The sequence below is a fragment of the Zingiber officinale genome, chromosome 2B, assembly GCF_018446385.1.
Source record: "Zingiber officinale cultivar Zhangliang chromosome 2B, Zo_v1.1, whole genome shotgun sequence".
NCBI lineage: Eukaryota > Viridiplantae > Streptophyta > Magnoliopsida > Zingiberales > Zingiberaceae > Zingiber > Zingiber officinale.
In genome coordinates, this window is record NC_055989.1 from 130,902,026 (window position 1) to 130,919,420 (window position 17,395).

Here is a 17,395-nt window from a genome sequence, read left to right on the forward strand (position 1 = left end):
GGTGGAGATGACCTTCTCGACGACCCGCTCACGTCTTCGCGTTCCTCTCGCGGAGAAGAACCTCTTTCGTGTTGGAGTCGTCGCCGGAAGATGAGCCGAGAGCCCTTGGGGCTTGGGCGCCAAGAGGGGAGGAGGGAGAGGTGGCGTCGGCGTTGAGGGTTTGGAGAGGGAGGAGTTTGCGAACTAAGCAAAATAAACCAAACCCACTTAAACCTTCTATTTATATTAAGTGGTAATTCCGGTCCAACTCTAATATAAATATAGATGTTTCTCCTTTCTCTCAGCACGGCCCTGCTGGGTTCACTGGTTACTAACATTATCCCTTAAACCATAGGTCTCGGGTTCGATTCCCGCTTAGGCCGTTTTCGTTTATATTTATTTTTGCTACTTCCGCTACTCGGAAAATTCCGGAAAAATATCTAAAAATTCCAGAAAAATCATACTATATTTCTAAAACAGTTTTGAGAATTTTCGGGCGTTACAATCCCCCATACCTTATAAAAAGTTCATCCTCGAACTTAGAACAATTCTGGGTACTTCTGTCTCATGCTGGCCTCTGTCTCCCAAGTCGCCTCTGCTACTGTGTGATTTTGCCAGCTGACTTTGACTAATGGTACTTCCTTGTTCCGTAATTTCTTTACTGCTCGGTCTATTATCTGAATAGGCCGACTGTCATAGCTGAGATCATCACAGACCTGTACCAACTGGGGCTCAATCACCTGGGTGGCGTCTGGAATATGCTTCTTCAGCATGGAGACATGAAATACGTTGTGGACAGCTGACATCTCCTGAGGTAGCTCTAGCTCATATGCTACCTTACCCACTCTTTCCGTGATAAGGTATGGTCCCACATATCTAGGAGCTAGCTTGCCCTTCTTCCCAAAACGCACGACTCCCTTCAGGGGAGCTACTCTGAGGAAAACTGTATCCCCAACTGAAAACTCTAGGGGTCTGCGTCGTGTATCAGCATAGCTCTTCTGACGGCTCTGTGCTGTCTCTATCCTCTGGCGAATCTGCTGTATGGCTGCTGTGGTATCTGCTACTAGATCTGTCTGAAGCTCTAGTTCCTTCTGTTCACCACTCTCATACCAGCAGATTGGTGATCTGCACCTCCGCCCATAGAGTGTCTCATAAGGTGCCATGCCGATAGTGGCCTGATAACTGTTGTTGTACACAAATTCTGCTAGACTCAGATATTTGCACCAACTTCCCTTGAAATCTAGGGCACAAGCTCGGAGCATATCTTCGAGTACCTGATTTACTCGCTCCGTCTGACCATCTGTCTGAGGATGGAAGGCTGTGCTGAATTTTAACTGGGTACCCATAGCTGACTGTACACACTTCCAGAAGTGTGATGTAAATCTGCTGTCTCTGTCCGATATAATGGTTCGTGGGACTCCATGCAGCCTGACAATCTCCTTGAGATACAACTGAGCTAGCTGCTCCATGGAGTAGGATATCTTGATAGCTAAGAAGTGGGCTGATTTAGTCAACCTGTCGACTATTACCCAGATGGCGTCAAAACCATTCATGGTTCTGGGTAGTCCCACTATGAAATCCATAGAGATATCCTCCCACTTCCATTCTGGAATCTGTATAGGCTGCAGAACTCCTCTTGGTCACTGATGTTCTGCCTTGACCCTCTGACAGGTGAGGCAGATGCTAACATATCTGGCGATGTCTCGCTTCATCCCGGGCCACCAAAAACGGTTCTTCAGGTCTTGATACATTTTGGTGGAACCTGGATGCATCGCATAGGGAGTCCTTTGAGCCTCATCTAAAATCTGTCTCCGTAGCTCCTCCTGATCTGGAACACAGAGTCTGTCACCAAAATACAACACCCCGCTATCGGACACTCTGAATTCTCCACTTCCTGATTCTGCTAGCCCTTGCTTGATTTTCTGAATTTCAGGGTCCTGCTCCTGAGCTGACCGAATATCACCAAGCAAGGTGGACTCTAAGGTCATAGTAGAGAGCTGTCCAACGATGAGTTCAAGACCGAAATCTACGATCTCCTTCTGTAGGGCCGGTGACATGGCTGTATGAGATAATAAGGTAGCACTGGATTTTCTGCTAAGTGCATCTGCTACCCTATTGGCTTTCCCTGGGTGGTAGAGGATGTCTATGTCATAATCTTTGACCAGCTCTAGCCACCTGCGCTGTCGCATATTCAGATCCTTCTGAGTGAAGAAGTACTTCAGACTCTGATGATCTGTATACACTCTGCACTGAGCTCCATACAAGTAATGTCTCCAAATTTTGAGAGCGAACACTACTGCTGCAAGCTCAAGATCATGAGTAGGGTAGTTCTTCTCATAATCCTTGAGTTGTCTGGAGGCATAGGCGATTACCTTGCCATCTTGCATCAGCACTGCTCCCAATCCCAATTTAGAGGCGTCACTATATATATCGAAGCTGTCTGTATTTTCTGGCAGTGTCAGAATAGGTGCACTAGTCAATCTCCTCTTGAGTTCGCTGAAGCTGTTCTCGCACTGAAATTTCTTGTTCTTCCTGGTGAGAGCTGTCAGTGGGGAGGCTATCCTGGAGAAGTCCTCTACAAACTTTCTGTAATATCCTGCTAATCCCAGAAAGCTCCTGATCTCGCTGGCGTTCTTAAGTCTCTTCCAGTTACTTACTGCTTCTATCTTGCTGGGATCTACCATAATACCATCCTTTGAGATGATGTGACCCATGAAGGACACCTGATCTAGCCAAAATTCATATTTCGTGAATTTGGCGTATAGCTAGTTCTGCTGAAGGGTCTGCAATACTAGTTTCAGGTGCTCTGAGTGTTCTTCCTGAGTTCCTGAGTAGATAAGAATGTCATTGTTCGCTCTCCGCAAGTGTACGGAAACGTCGCAAGTAATATAAAAGATTATCGTATCCACAGGGACTGGAATAAGCACTAGAAATGTCTCAATGCGAATTAGCTAAACAACTATCCAATCGTTTCAAAAGCAAAGTAAAGGTAAACAAATCTAATATTAAAGATCAACAAACAAGAGTTCAGTGTTTTGGGTTATGATAAAGGAAGATTCTAGGAGTTTCGATTTCTTTGTAAGATTTCTTGAATGTAAATGGTTCACCAATTCTTATCCCTCAATTGCCAAACATGTAGAAAGTTGCCGGTTCCCTCTTGCAATAGGCAACCGGCTAAGGATTGAGAAATGTATCTAAATAGGATTAATTAGACATGTACCTATGTTGTCCTTACACAGAAGTGCACCTATTACTATGCCTTCCTCGGATATCAATGTAGAAGCCCACGACTCATTAATCTATCAAGATACAAGAAGCTAATCATAAAATTCATCCTACTCTCTTGAATATCCCTATTTCCTCTTCAAGATTTTCTCTCAAACGTCCTTACACGGGCTTGCACCTATCACGTGGATCCCTCGGATGATCGAGTGAGAGTTTATCTTTACAAAGTCCATAAGAAATCCAAACAATCAATCAAGAATGAGAATTAAGCACAAATCACCATCAATCATTCAAGATCTAATTGATACAAGCAAGATAATGTCATTGAAACAAGAAAATGGCAAATCCATAAGAGATTACATCAATCCATCATACAAATACTCCCTTAATCCTAGAACACAAGATCTACTCCATGAATCGAGGAAGAAAATCAGAAGAAATAGAGATTACAAGCATTCCTTGAATCCCCAATCCAAGAAAACAAGAAGAGGGGGAAAGAGAAAACTTATCTCTGAAGAAGCCTTGTCTTGGATCCAATCCTCGCTCCGAAGTCGAATCGTCGAGATCTCCCTTAGAATCGCCAATCCTCCCAAGAATGGGAGGAAACCACCAAATCTTGCTTTCTCCCAAAGGGGAGAGATCCCTTTCAAATCATGAAGGAGGGTTTAAATAGAGGAGGGATTCGGGCGCCACACGGCCGTGTGAGATTCACACGGCCATGTCCAGTTCCCTCTCTGCCAAAGCTGCAGTTCCCTCTCTGCCAAAGCTGCACGGCCGTGTGACTCCACACGGCCAGAACCCCTCTGCTCTCTGGAAATGCTACACGGCCGTGTGGTGCACACGGCCACAGCCTGCTTGGTCTCTGGAAGTCTCACACGGCCGTGTAGATCCACACGGCCATGTAAGGCTTCTGCTCTGGTTGGCTTCAAATCTTGACACGGCCGTGCGAGGTTCACACGGCCATGTCATCTTCCTCTTCTGTTGGTGCCAAACTCCACACGGCCCGAGCTCCATCCCAGTGCATGGCCGTGTGAGGTACACGGCCTGGTGCTTTCTCCCTTTGTTTCCTCCAAGGCTTGCCCAAAGATGTAAATTCTTCACCAAATCGACTCCTGCGTACAGTAAATGCACAAAAAGCAGATCTCCGAACCAAAAGAGTAAATATGCTAAAAGGAAAGCTGGAAGTATAAAAATGCATAGATCAAGCATGCTCAAAGTATGTAAATGTGCGTAAAAACATGCATAAAAGAGTATATAATCTACGCACATCACACCCCCAGACTTAAACCTTTGCTTGTCCTCAAGCAAAATGCTGCAATCTAAATTCATATGTTCTATAACACATTCATAAAACCCAGTGCACTTTCCTAACTCTATCAAAAAGTTTCATTAACAAGCTTGATCATGGAAACAAGTAAAGTATGGTTCAAGCATAAGAATCTTGTGCGCAGTGTAAAAGTAACTCAACACCTTTCAAGTTTCAATCCATGTCCTAGTCAAGTCGTCATCAAATTTGAATTCCTAATGTTTCCAGTGAAAGACAAGTAACCAGTGATAGGCACTTACTTACCATTCACTTGGTTCATATTTCTCAACTAACCCAAGGTCTCAAAGGTGTGCTCAATCTCAAGAGAAACTAAACAGTCATTTCCCCAGTAACCTAACTCGGTCTCAAAGGGGTGACTTGCTAGATTCCACTCATGACAACTGTTTTTTATATCCCTTATTGTTCATTTTTTTTCTTTTTTTCTTTTTTATAAGTGTTTGCATTGTGCAAAACTTATTCACAAATGTACTTTTAGCACACATGTTGGGATATTTTGATTTTTCCAAATGAGCTTTAATGATTTGAGCCTCATCCAGTAACCAAAATGAAAGTTGAGAGATCACCATGGAAACCAAGTACTAAGCAAACAAGATGAATCATGACTATTTCAATGACATCAACTATTCAAGCATCAAGCACAAGTGTAGTGAAGATAAAATCCTTAAGGTTGAACCAAAACTAAAACTCATCACCATAAGATTCTTAGCTTATTAATGCTTCCCAAGATAGAAAAAAGAACTACACAAAGTTTACTAGTAGCATCATGCGAACATCATGAATCGAGACAATAATCGTGCTAACATTTCACTTGAATCCAAGAAAGCATATAAGTGAAGATTTGATGTTCTCAAAAAAAAAATTTTTTGCCATGATTATTTCAAAAACAAGCAAAATAAAGCAACAAGCAATGAAAATAAGAACCAACATGAAAAACTAATCAAAAACTAAAAACTGAAAACCAAACTAAACAATACATGACACCCCCCAGACTTAAACTTTTCATTGTCCCAATGAAAACTAAAAACAATGTGGAGGAGATTTTAAAAGAAGTTACCAAGTGATGAGCTCCAAATGGTTGACGTTCATGTTTTTAAAGATACTCCTCCATCCAATACTCACATTCCTCCACAACTTTGAATTCTACAACAATAAGGTAGACAAGAAAAATTAAGTAGAGGATACATGTTTATTATAAAGAGAGAACTAAAGACATAAAAGAAAATAAGGAAAATGAACTTGGGTTGCCTCCCAAGAAGCGCTTGTTTAAGGTCATTAGCTCGACCACCTCATTAGATTCATCTAAATCTTGCTCTTGGAGGGGTAAGATATTTTAGAACCCTCCTACCAAGGTCTCTTATTATGGAGGGAGCTTTCATCAAAGGAGCTACAAAGTAAAGTATAACTCTCTCCATCTTCGTCTTCTTGGAAATTTTTTCAGGCGGTCGAAGACGGTTCAGATTGAGCTTCCAATTATTGGCCCATGTGAAATCTGCACATCCAAAAGAAAAACAAATCTCCCACAAGCATGTTATATAGTATAGAGCTAGAACCATATCAAGATAAGATGAATAAGTAATAAAAACTGAATCACATCCAACAAAGTCAATTATAGGTACCTCCATAAAGTTTTCCAAAAGATCACAAGAAATACTAACCTTACTTTGTTGAGAAATACCTGAAATTTCTAAACATGTAGATGTGACTTCCTCTGAATCAAATGATGGTTCTGGCTCTAGCTTAGGTGTTGATGATATCAATGATGGTGATTCTCGAGACTCTACTAGCTCTGTATAAGTCCCTACACATTGTTCCACAACATGATCAATTCTTAAAACCTCTAAGGGTTGTCTTGACAAAGGTGGTGATCCTTGAGATGCTGCTTCCACAACACAGCTCCCTACACATTCTTCCATATCATCATCATCAACACATACATCAAAAAATAAACCAACATCTATGTCCTCAATAGGAGAATCAATAACAAGAGGATCAATAACTTCATTTGCAGTTTTAAGTTGATCTACCACATCACATTCATCATCTGAAAATTCGATGTCACTATAACACCTTATAAAATTTTGAGATAGATCTGAAAACTTATTTACCACTACATTATCAATAAAATCCTCATCTGAAAAATCTTCATCTTCATATATATTCAAAAATCTACACTCAACCATATTAGTGTCACAGGATTTGCCGAAGTCTTTATTTTCATTGACCCCCACTAACCTTTGTGGAAAAGGAACCCTTAGTGAAGGTCCTGGGAAAGACTGAACTCCCTTTTTCCCAAATTCCCTTTGAGCTTTTGGAGGAGGTCCAACTTGCTTATCTAATGTTGGTGTGATTAATCGTTGAGGGAAAGGCACTTCTGGCCTTTGGGAACTTCCCAGAGAAATGGAACTGAGTTCTTGTGATCTTCTATTATTCTTCTCCTCAATTCTAAACATGTCGTTCTTCAGAAGTTCTTCATGATTTTTTTCACTTCTCAACCCAACATCATCACACTTTTCTTGACTGTGTAGGAGGGGGATCTTCTTTAAACCATTTTGAAACAATACTATCAAGCTTTGCCCCCAAATGTTTGAACTCCTCACTCTGTGACTTGTGAATTTCAACATTTTTAGGTGGTCGAATTTCATTTTGTTTGACAGGCTCTCTTACATTTATGGCTTGCACTTCTTGAATATCTGAGGGAAATTCCATCAAACTTTTGTTCGACCATTCATGGAGGTTCAATGTCACTTGATCAATTAACGAATAAGCTTCATCTACACTTTTGTCCATAAAAGAACCTCCAGCTGATGAATCCAATAAAGTCTTGTCTGAGAAAGAAATTCCCCCATAGAATACGTGCAAAATCAGCCATTTTTCAAAACCATGATGAGGGCACTGTCTTTGAAGGCTCTTGAATCTATCCCATGCTTCAAATAATGATTCTCCATATGCCTGAGAAAAATTTGTTATGCAATTTCTCATATACACCGTTCTACTTGGAGGGGAAAAATGATTCAGAAATTGCTTCTCCAATTGTTCCCAACTTGTGATGCTTTGAGGACAGAGAGAATATAGCCAAGTCCTTGCTTTATCCTTGATACTGAAAGGAAATGTCATCAATCGAACTGCATTTGCTGATACTCCTTCACATTTCACCAAATCACAAATCTCTAAAAATGTTTCAAGATGCAGATAAGGACTTTCTGATACTTCTCCTCCAAATTTGTGACCTTGTATCATGAAAATTATCTCTGGGTCTAGTTGGAAACTTTCTACTTCAATTTGAGGTTGCACAATGGGAGATAAAAATCTTGCAGAAAAGGGTGTAGAAAAATTTCTCATGGTCCTGCTTGACATGTTAGTGCTCATGGATATTCAAGAAGAAAAAGAAAATTATCAAGAATCAAAAACAAGAAATAAAATGCAATATGAAAAGCAAGAAAGCAAATGCAGAATTTAAATTGCAAGAAAGAAAGTGCATAATGAAAACAAGAAAGAAAAGATAAAAGAAAAAAGAAAGATGTCTAGAATAATTCATATGCTAAAAATTGCAAGATATGTTTACAAAAGAAAAGAAGAAAGAAACAAGATCAAAAGAGAAAATAGAGAAAAGTTAGATTAGAGTACTAGAAATCAAGAATGCAAAGTTAGAATTAGAATTAGAATTCCAACAAAAAGAGTTGTCAAGAATGTTATTCAAGAAAGGAAAAACTTACGAAAACAAAATTCTAACAATTAGTTATAACTATGCAAATCAAAAGAAAAAAAAAAGAAAAATTATGTTTAGTCTAACTCAATTGATAATTCCTAATGTTATAGCGCAGTCCCCGGCAACGGCGCCAAAAACTTGTTCGCTCTCCGCAAGTGTACGGAAACGTCGCAAGTAATATAAAAGATTATCGTATCCAAAGGGACTGGAATAAGCACTAGAAATGTCTCAATGCGAATTAGCTAAACAACTATCCAATCGTTTCAAAAGCAAAGTAAAGGTAAACAAATCTAATATTAAAGATCAACAAACAAGAGTTCAGTGTTTTGGGTTATGATAAAGGAAGATTCTAGGAGTTTCGGTTTCTTTGTAAGATTTCTTGAATGTAAATGGTTCACCAATTCTTATCCCTCAATTGCCAAACATGTAGAAAGTTGTCGATTCCCTCTTGTAATAGACAACCGGCTAAGGACTGAGAAATGTATCTAAATAGGATTAATTAGACATGTATCTATGTTGTCCTTACACAGAAGTGCACCTATTACTATGCCTTCCTCGGATATCAACGTAGAAGCCCACGACTCATTAATCTATCAAGATACAAGAAGCTAATCATAAAATCCATCCTACTCTCTTGAATATCCCTATTTCCTCTTCAAGATTTTCTCTCAAACGTCCTTACACGGGCTTGCACCTATCACGTGGATCCCTCGGATGATCGAGTGAGAGTTTATCTTTACAAAGTCCATAAGAAATCCAAACAATCAATCAAGAATGAGAATTAAGCACAAATCACCATCAATCATTCAAGATCTAATTGATACAAGCAAGATAATGTCATTGAAACAAGAAAATGGCAAATCCATAAGAGATTACATTAATCCATCATACAAATACTCCCTTAATCCTAGAACACAAGATCTACTCCATGAATCGAGGAAGAAAATCCGAAGAAATAGAGATTACAAGCATTCCTTGAATCCCCAATCCAAGAAAACAAGAAGAGGGGGAAAGAGAAAACTTATCTACGAAGAAGCCTTGTCTTCGGATCCAATCCTCGCACTGGAGTCGAAATCGTCGAGATCTCCCTTAGAATCGCCCAGAAATCCTCCCAAGAATGGGAGGAAACCACCAAATCTTGCTTTCTCCCAAAGGGGGAGAGATCCCCTTTCAAATCATGAAGGAGGATTTAAATAGAGGAGGGATTCGGGCGCCACACGGCCCCGTGACACGGCCGTGTGAGATTCACACGGCCATGTCCAGTTCCCTCTCTGCCAAAGCTGCACGGCCGTGTGACTCCACACGGCCAGGACCCCTCTGCTCTCTGAAAATGCTACACGGCCGTGTGGTCTCTGGAAGTCTCACACGGCAGTGTAGATCCACACGGCCATGTAAGGCTTCTGCCAAATCTTGACACGGCCGTGCGAGGTTCACACGACCATGTCATCTTCCTCTTCTGTTGGTGCCAAACTCCACACGGCCCGAGCTCCATACCAGTGCAGGGCCATGTGAGGTACACGGCCTGGTGCTTTCTCCCTTTGTTTCCTCCAAGGCTTGCCCAAAGATGTAAATTCTTCACCAAATCGACTCCTGCGTACAGTAAATGCATAAAAAGCAGATCTCCGAACCAAAAGAGTAAATATGCTAAAAGGAAAGCTGGAAGTATAAAAATACATAGATCAAGCATGCTCAAAGTATGTAAATGTGCGTAAAAACATGCATAAAAGAGTATATAATCTACGCACATCAGTCATCGATAAACACAATAACAAACTGATCTAAATACCCCCTGAATACTCTGTTCATGAGGTCCATGAATGTAGCTGGAGCATTTGTCACGCCAAAAGGCATGACTACGAACTCGTAATGTCCGTATCTGGTCCTGAATGCTGTCTTCGGTATATCACCCTCCTTGACTCTGACTTGGTGATATCCTGATCTGAGGTCAATCTTAGAGAACACTGCTGCTCCCTTTAACTGGTCGAACAGGTCATCTATTCTGGGAAGAGGATACCTGTTCTTGATCGTGACCTGATTCAGTGCTCTGTAGTCTATGCATAGTCGCATGCTTCCATCCTTCTTCTTCACGAACAGTACAGGCGCTCCCTAGGGTGAGTGACTAGGGCGTATGAAGCCCTTGTCAAGCAGCTCCTGTAGTTGCTCATGAAGTTCCTTCAGTTCTGCTGGAGCCATGCGGTAAGGTGCTTTGGAAATAGGATTGGTGTCGGGGAAGAGCTCTATCTCAAGTTCAATCTCCCTGACTGGTGCTAGGCCTGGTAACTCTTCAGGGAAGACTGCTGGGTAGTCACATACAACTCGGACCCCTGTTAGCTGTTGGTCCTTGTCCTGGCTGGTATTGACTACTTGTGCTAGGTACCCCGTACATCCCGAATCCATCAACTTCTGTGCCTTCATAGCTGAGAGAAATTTTCTGGCTTTTCTCTTTGGTTCTCCGATGTACTCGAACTGTGCTTCTGCTTCGGGTTGGAATACGACTTTCTGTTTACGGCACTCTATGGAAGCACCGTATCTGATCAGGAAGTCCATTCCAAGGATGACGTCGTAGTCAGTCATTTCCAGCAGGACCAGATCACAAAAGAGTTCCCGGTCTGCTATAATGACTGGCACTGCTCTGAGCCAGTGCGTTGATGCCATAACTTCTCCCGAAGGTAATGTTGTCAGAAACTGACCACTGAGTACCTCTGGGGGTATTTCTAATTTCTCAGAGAACATCCTGGCTATATATGAATGGGTTGCCCCAGTATCAAATAGAACAGTAGCACTATACTGAAAAATGCTAATCTGACCTGTGACAACTGTCGAGGCATTTGCTACGTCCTCTCTGGTGAGCGAGTAGATCCTCGCATTCGCCATAGCTGGAGGGGCTTCTAATCTGCCCTGGCTGATAAGTGGACCTTCTAGAGCGGCCTGCATCTGATGTAACTGAGCTGGCTGGCCTGCATACTGGATGGCTGAGGAAGTTCGGGCACTGCTTGGCCATGTGCCCTTCTTGTCCACATTCAAAGCATCCTCGTGTGCCCTTGCGACAAACCCCTGGGTGGAATTTCCCGCAAGTGGCACACTTTGGATAACTGGGTCGCTTGCTAGATGGTCCTCCTTTTGAGTCACTCCCTGATTTGCGCTTGCTGTTGGAGTTCCCTTTCCAGTTAGAGTTGTGGCCTTGCTGTTTTTTAGTGTGAGAGTTTCCTTGGCCCTTGGACTCTGAGGAGACTTGCCTCTGCTGCTTCATGCTGTTCTGGTAATGCTCTGTGGTCAAGGCACTGCTCACTAACTCCTCTGTAGTTTGTGGCCTATGTATGCCACCAGCCACGTTCACTGCTATCTCTGGCCTCAGCATCTTGAGCATCAACCTGATCCGTTCCTTTTCTGTGCTGACTAGCTCTGGGCACAGACGAGCCAACCTGTTGAATTTCTTCACGGCTTCCTCAACTGATAGGTTGCCCTGACGAAACTCAGTAAACTCGTCATAGTGACGGTTTGTAACCCGCATATGAAAGAACTCCTCAAAGAATTCCTTCTCAAAGTCAGCCCATGTCATCTGGTTCACTGGGCGCTTCGTTCTGATTCTTTCCCACCACATGCGTGCGTCTCCTGTCAGGCAGAAGGAGGCACACTTCACCTTCTCGTGCTCCGGCCAGTCCAAAAGCTCCATCGTGCTCTCCAGTATTTTGAACCATGCTTGTGCATCTCATGGTTCACTAGTGCCTGAGAAGTTCTCTGGCTTGACTCGCTGCCACTGGATCAGATAGGCTTCCTTTCTTGGCTCAGCTGCTGAGACTGCTGGTGCTGGTACTGGTGCTGGTGTTGGCGCTGTAGGATGAGCTGGTGGAACCTCTAAGACTTCTGGAGTCGTCAGATTCGGTTCCGGGGTGACTGTGGGGGTACTCTGCTGATTAGCCTTTAAGGTGGCTATTTCCTGTTGCTGTTCAACTAGCTGCTGCTGTAACTGAGCCACTAATGCTATAAGGTCTGGAGGAGGCACTGAACTGCCTGCCTCTTGCTGGGGCTCAGTAGCTAGTGTCCTTCTAGCTGGGCGTCCTCGTGCCATTTCTAAAGACACAGAGAACATATGTATAACTAATACTATCACAGTTATATAATTACTGATATCATGTTCAAAGACTATCTCATACTAGCAGGAAGTAGGCATATAAACATGAACTGTAACTAGAAAGCAATAACAATAAGGAGAGTAGAGGTATTCTTACTTGGAAGCTGCAGGTACAATGCTGATGTGTGTGTAGGAAGTATGGAACACTACTCTGATACCACTCTGTAACGACCCAACTTCTACTACTAAGCTGTGAGCCGGATCGCTACAATTATGCTAAACTATACTGTGCGGAAGCTGTACTAATTAAAATTTTTCTAACTATCATCCTTTCTGGGTTCTACATGTGCTAAGGTAGGTAAATGAACTATTCATGACTTGTTTACCTTTCCCATGGTCAAAGAACTGAACCCAGACATTTTCTCGCTGATAACAGACCTCCCGATCGATCCATTGATCGATTGGAACATCGGATCGATCCAGTGATCGATCCGGCCGGCTGCTGCACGCGGAGCCAGAGTTGGATCGATCCAGTGATCGATCCAGCACGCTACTGTGCTCGGGCAATAATTTGGATCGATCGGCTGATCGATCCAGACTGGTCAATCGATCCAGTGATCGATCCCAGAGCTCTCTGTTCGCGACAGAGATTTCTGGATCGATCGGCTGATCGATCCAAAAACCTACTGTTCGCGGAGCAATTTGCCCAATCGATCAGCTGATCGATTGGAACCCCCCAATCGATCCACCGATCGATTGGGGTTTCTGATTTCTGCAGTTAAGCTCTGATTTCAGCACTGTTTCGTTCCTCAATCATATTACAAGTTCTAGAATGTCTAGCAATCACTCTACCACTGACAATTAACATTCTAACATCATAAAAGAAGTGTTCTAGCATAATCAAGTGCATGGTTAGTTAATTCATGGCAACTAACATACTAAAATGCAACATACTAAAACACTGAAAGGTTCAAATGTTTAAACCACTTGCTAGAGTTTCCTAAGATCTTTTATTCCAGTTCCATACACACACATCCTCATCTGCATTGACCTCCAGCCTCCGCTACTGGTCCACTTTTCCTTTACCTTTATCTGCAGTATAAGAAAAGTAGTATCTGTAAGCTAACAAGCTTAGTAAGAAACCATCTACCTCACAAAAACATGCGACGATGCAATATGATTTTCAAAGCATGCTATTTGAAATAAACTGACTAGGCTAAACATATAAACATGGCATATGATCATACAAGCATAGCAATCAAGAACTGAACATGAGCTATCATAATGTATAAGCAAGGAAGAGTTAAACTGAAGCTAAACTGGTACTGAATTCAAACTCAACTAACATAACTAATTTTGAGTTTTGAAAACTAATACATAATAGGTGAAAATACTAAACATGTTGTTGGGCCCGGCAACTGTACTTGCTATGCGCGCATCCCTACTAGACCCGGGGTTGCAAGTCCCGAATTTAGCAGGGTTGTCTAGGCTATCTGAACCTAGGGACGACTGTGGGAGTCCAACCCAATGGATATCTAATCCAGTACAGTGCCATTGAAAATAAAATACTGATATCTATAGCTAACTGATATAACATGCTGTTTCTAGGTTATCTGAACCTAGAGCTAGGTTATCTGAACCTAGAGGCGACTGTGGGAGCCCACCCATTGGACCGTAGTCCCATAAAACTGAACTAAACTAATGTGCTGGTTTAAATGCCTCTAATGCATTTAACTGAGCTATTAAACATAACTGAGGTGGTATTTAGCTATACTAACATTTTACCGAACACTTGGTGTGCTCCAACTCTCTCCTCTAATAGGGAGATCACCTCTAGGCACCCGACAACGTCTAGAATCTCCAACTAAAGGAGAACAACGTGTCCGGCCCGTCTAGAGGTGTTCAACTAGATCCCTAATCCTCGAGGAGGGTTTAAACATACCCTATGTGCCGAAAAAACCTGTATATAGCTAAAACTAATGCGTAGGAAACCAAACGGAGCTATTATACCGCAGGTGAGGGGTTTCTTACCTCGTACGCTAAATTCCTTACAATTCTATTCGCTAGAATTCCGGTGGAGATGACCTTCTCGACGACCCGCTCACGTCTTCGCGTTCCTCTCGCGGAGAAGAACCTCTTTCGTGTTGGAGTCGTCGCCGGAAGATGAGCCGAGAGCCCTTGGGGCTTGGGCGCCGAGAGGGGAGGAGGGAGAGGTGGCGTCGGCGTTGAGGGTTTGGAGAGGGAGGAGTTTGCCGAACCAAGCAAAATAAACCAAACCCACTTAAACCTTCTATTTATATTAAGTGGTAATTCCGGTCCAACTCTAATATAAATATGGATGTTTCTCCTTTCTCTCAGCACGGCCCTGCTGGGTTCACTGGTTACTAACATTATCCCTTAAACCATAGGTCTCGGGTTCAATTCCCGCTTAGGCCGTTTTCGTTTATATTTATTTTTGCTACTTCCGCTACTCGGAAAATTCCGGAAAAATATCTAAAAATTCCAGAAAAATCATACTATATTTCTAAAACAGTTTTGAGAATTTTCGGGCGTTACAGGTTGAGCTCAAAGCCCCCTCAACTTCAACAACAGGAAGTCATTCAGAAGGAGGTTGTGAGCTACCACTCGCTAAGGCTGGAGTCGCCTCGCTCTCTTGGGGATCTTCTTGGGAGCCAACCGGCTGCAGGCCACGGATCTGCAGCTCCTCTGTAGCACCTTCATTGATCGCGACATCCGCAAGCTTCACCTTGCCAGCCAAATGTGCATGTAGCATAACTTCGGCTGCAAAAGAGAAAGAAAATTCAGTTAGAATCAAAAGAAGAATTGAAGAAGTTGCATAACTAGGCTGGACGGAAGTCGGGTGCGGATCAGACTCAGGCTAAAAAATGTAGAGGGCGCCCTCTAACAGAAATTTGTGGATGTCATACTTCTGACCGGCCAGCATGAAAGTGGCATTGAGATAGTCTGATCGTCTCTTGTACTGTTTCAAGGGAGGCCGAGGCACCACTTCGAGTTGCCAGTGGGTCGGGAAGTCTGGCCGCTCGGAAAGACGTACAAAAAAGAAATATTCCCTCCAATGCTTGTTGGAGGTCGGCATTTTGTCAAAGAAAATCAAGCCCACTCGGGCTTGGAAAAGGAAAGTCCCCGGCTCGAACAATTTTGGATAATATAAATAGTGGAAGATCCGAGGGGTAAGAGGAATGTCGTGCAAGCGGAAAAGAACGACGACCCCGCACAGCAGCTGAAAGGAGTTCGACACTAACTAGTGAAGAGAGATGTGAAAGTATTTACAAACGGCGGGGAAAAAGGAATGAATGGGAAACCACAAACCAGCGGTAAATTGATCTCTAAAGAAGGTGAGACAGTCGGGCGACGGAGAATTTGGTCGATCGGAATGAGAGGGAAGAAAAACTTGATAATCAGGTGGAAACTCGAATGCGGCTGTCAAACTCTCAGCGTCGCCTGCATCAAACCAGGACTCAATATAGGTGTACCAGAGCCTAGGGATGCCGGTGGGAGGCTGTGAGGAACTCGCCATCACAAAAAGCACAGTGAAAGGATGCGAAGGAGAAGACGACTAGCAGAGTATCCCCGAAACAGAAACGCCGAAAAACTTGAAGACAAAGTCGATTAGAAGGAAGCTTACTGGAAAAAAGGTTGTCAGAGGAGTAGGAAAAGAGGAGTATAGCCGGAGAACAGAGATGAAATCACCCAAAGAACAGAGATGAAGTCGTCGGAGCACAAAGGCGAGAGTGCGCAAAGGCAGCGACAAACCCGGGTTCATAAACCTGGAGGTCGCCCCACCAGAGCCGTTCAATCTATGTCGCAGAAACTCAGGCCGAGATCTGACCGTTGAATTTGAACTGTCAAACATCACATCACCAGCGGATATCCGCCTATCACGTCAGGCGTGCGGCGGTAGTGGGCAGGACACGTGGCGCATCACCACGGGTCGACATTTAATGAAGGCATGGGGGCGCGTTTAGCCTTAATGCGAAGAGATTTGCACGATTTACCAGAAATATGGGTGACATAAGCTTGACTCGTGCTCTCCCAAAATAGCCCAAGAAAAGATTTCACAAGTATAAACTTTCATTGTGCCGATCGGATTGAAGGAGCAGACCTACGGTTGAACGACAAAATTCAACAGGATGACCGACAGAGAGCAGTCACGGAGTCGACCATTGCGGCACGTTATCCCGATTAGGAACCAAGGAGTGTAGCAGTCGATTGAGTGGCGAGCTTCATAGACAATTTTGTCCAGTCAGTCGGACTTGCAACCTCCTTTGACTAGACTTAAGGGGGAGGCATGTGATGCGGTGATGATGAGGGGTCCCGCCCCGCGACCACGATAGAGGTCAAAGTCAAGGCGGTTAACGCTCGGATATCCACGGCCGATCGGGCGAACCATGCCCCGACCAGAGGGAAAAGATTCCGATCTACTGCCCCATTCGATAAGGGGAGAAGACAAACGACCGACGCTCAGAGGAGACGATGTGCAGAAGCCGAGTCGAGCGGCTACCCCGCTCTGCCAGACAGTAGAGCTTGATATGGGCAGAGTTCAACTTCGGCCGAGCGGCTACCCCGCTCGACCTGGCAACAGGTCTCGGCAGTGGCAAAGTGGACCTTCGGTCGAATGGACACACACTAAGGAATAGCGAGGTTCTGGCCGACCGGACGGGACACCATAGCGGCGAAATTTCGACCGAGCCACCAACTCGCTCGGCCTAGCAGTATGCTCCCTCTAATATCCATCGACATCCTTTTGGGAGTTGGTACCGCCGACACTGGGCATGGACCGCCAAAAGATCGTACGACGGAAGCTTCCACTATCACTTCAGAGATATGCTCGGCCCGTTAAGGTACTGTGTTAAGGACATTTTACTGACAAGGCTTTTCAAGGAAAACTTGGGGAAGCGTGCTCGCCTCGGGGATCATGCACATGCGCTACAGGAACTCTATATAAACGGGAGTCCAAGTATCGGCAGAGGTACGCGATACATGTGATATTCACTATTTATGCAACAGTCTTCTTATTGCTCCGCCTTATATTTCGTCATCAGTAACTGACTTGAGCGTCGGAGGG

At 43.6% G+C, this 17,395-nt stretch overlaps 1 non-coding gene across 1 annotated transcript; it reads left to right on the forward strand.

Moving 5' to 3' along the window:
• The first annotated feature begins 7,406 nt into the window (after positions 1–7,406).
• On the forward strand, positions 7,407–7,512 carry LOC122049791. The gene has a single exon (XR_006131048.1). It is a non-coding gene; the product is annotated as a small nucleolar RNA R71 (small nucleolar RNA).
• Positions 7,513–17,395: the final 9,883 nt, after the last annotated feature.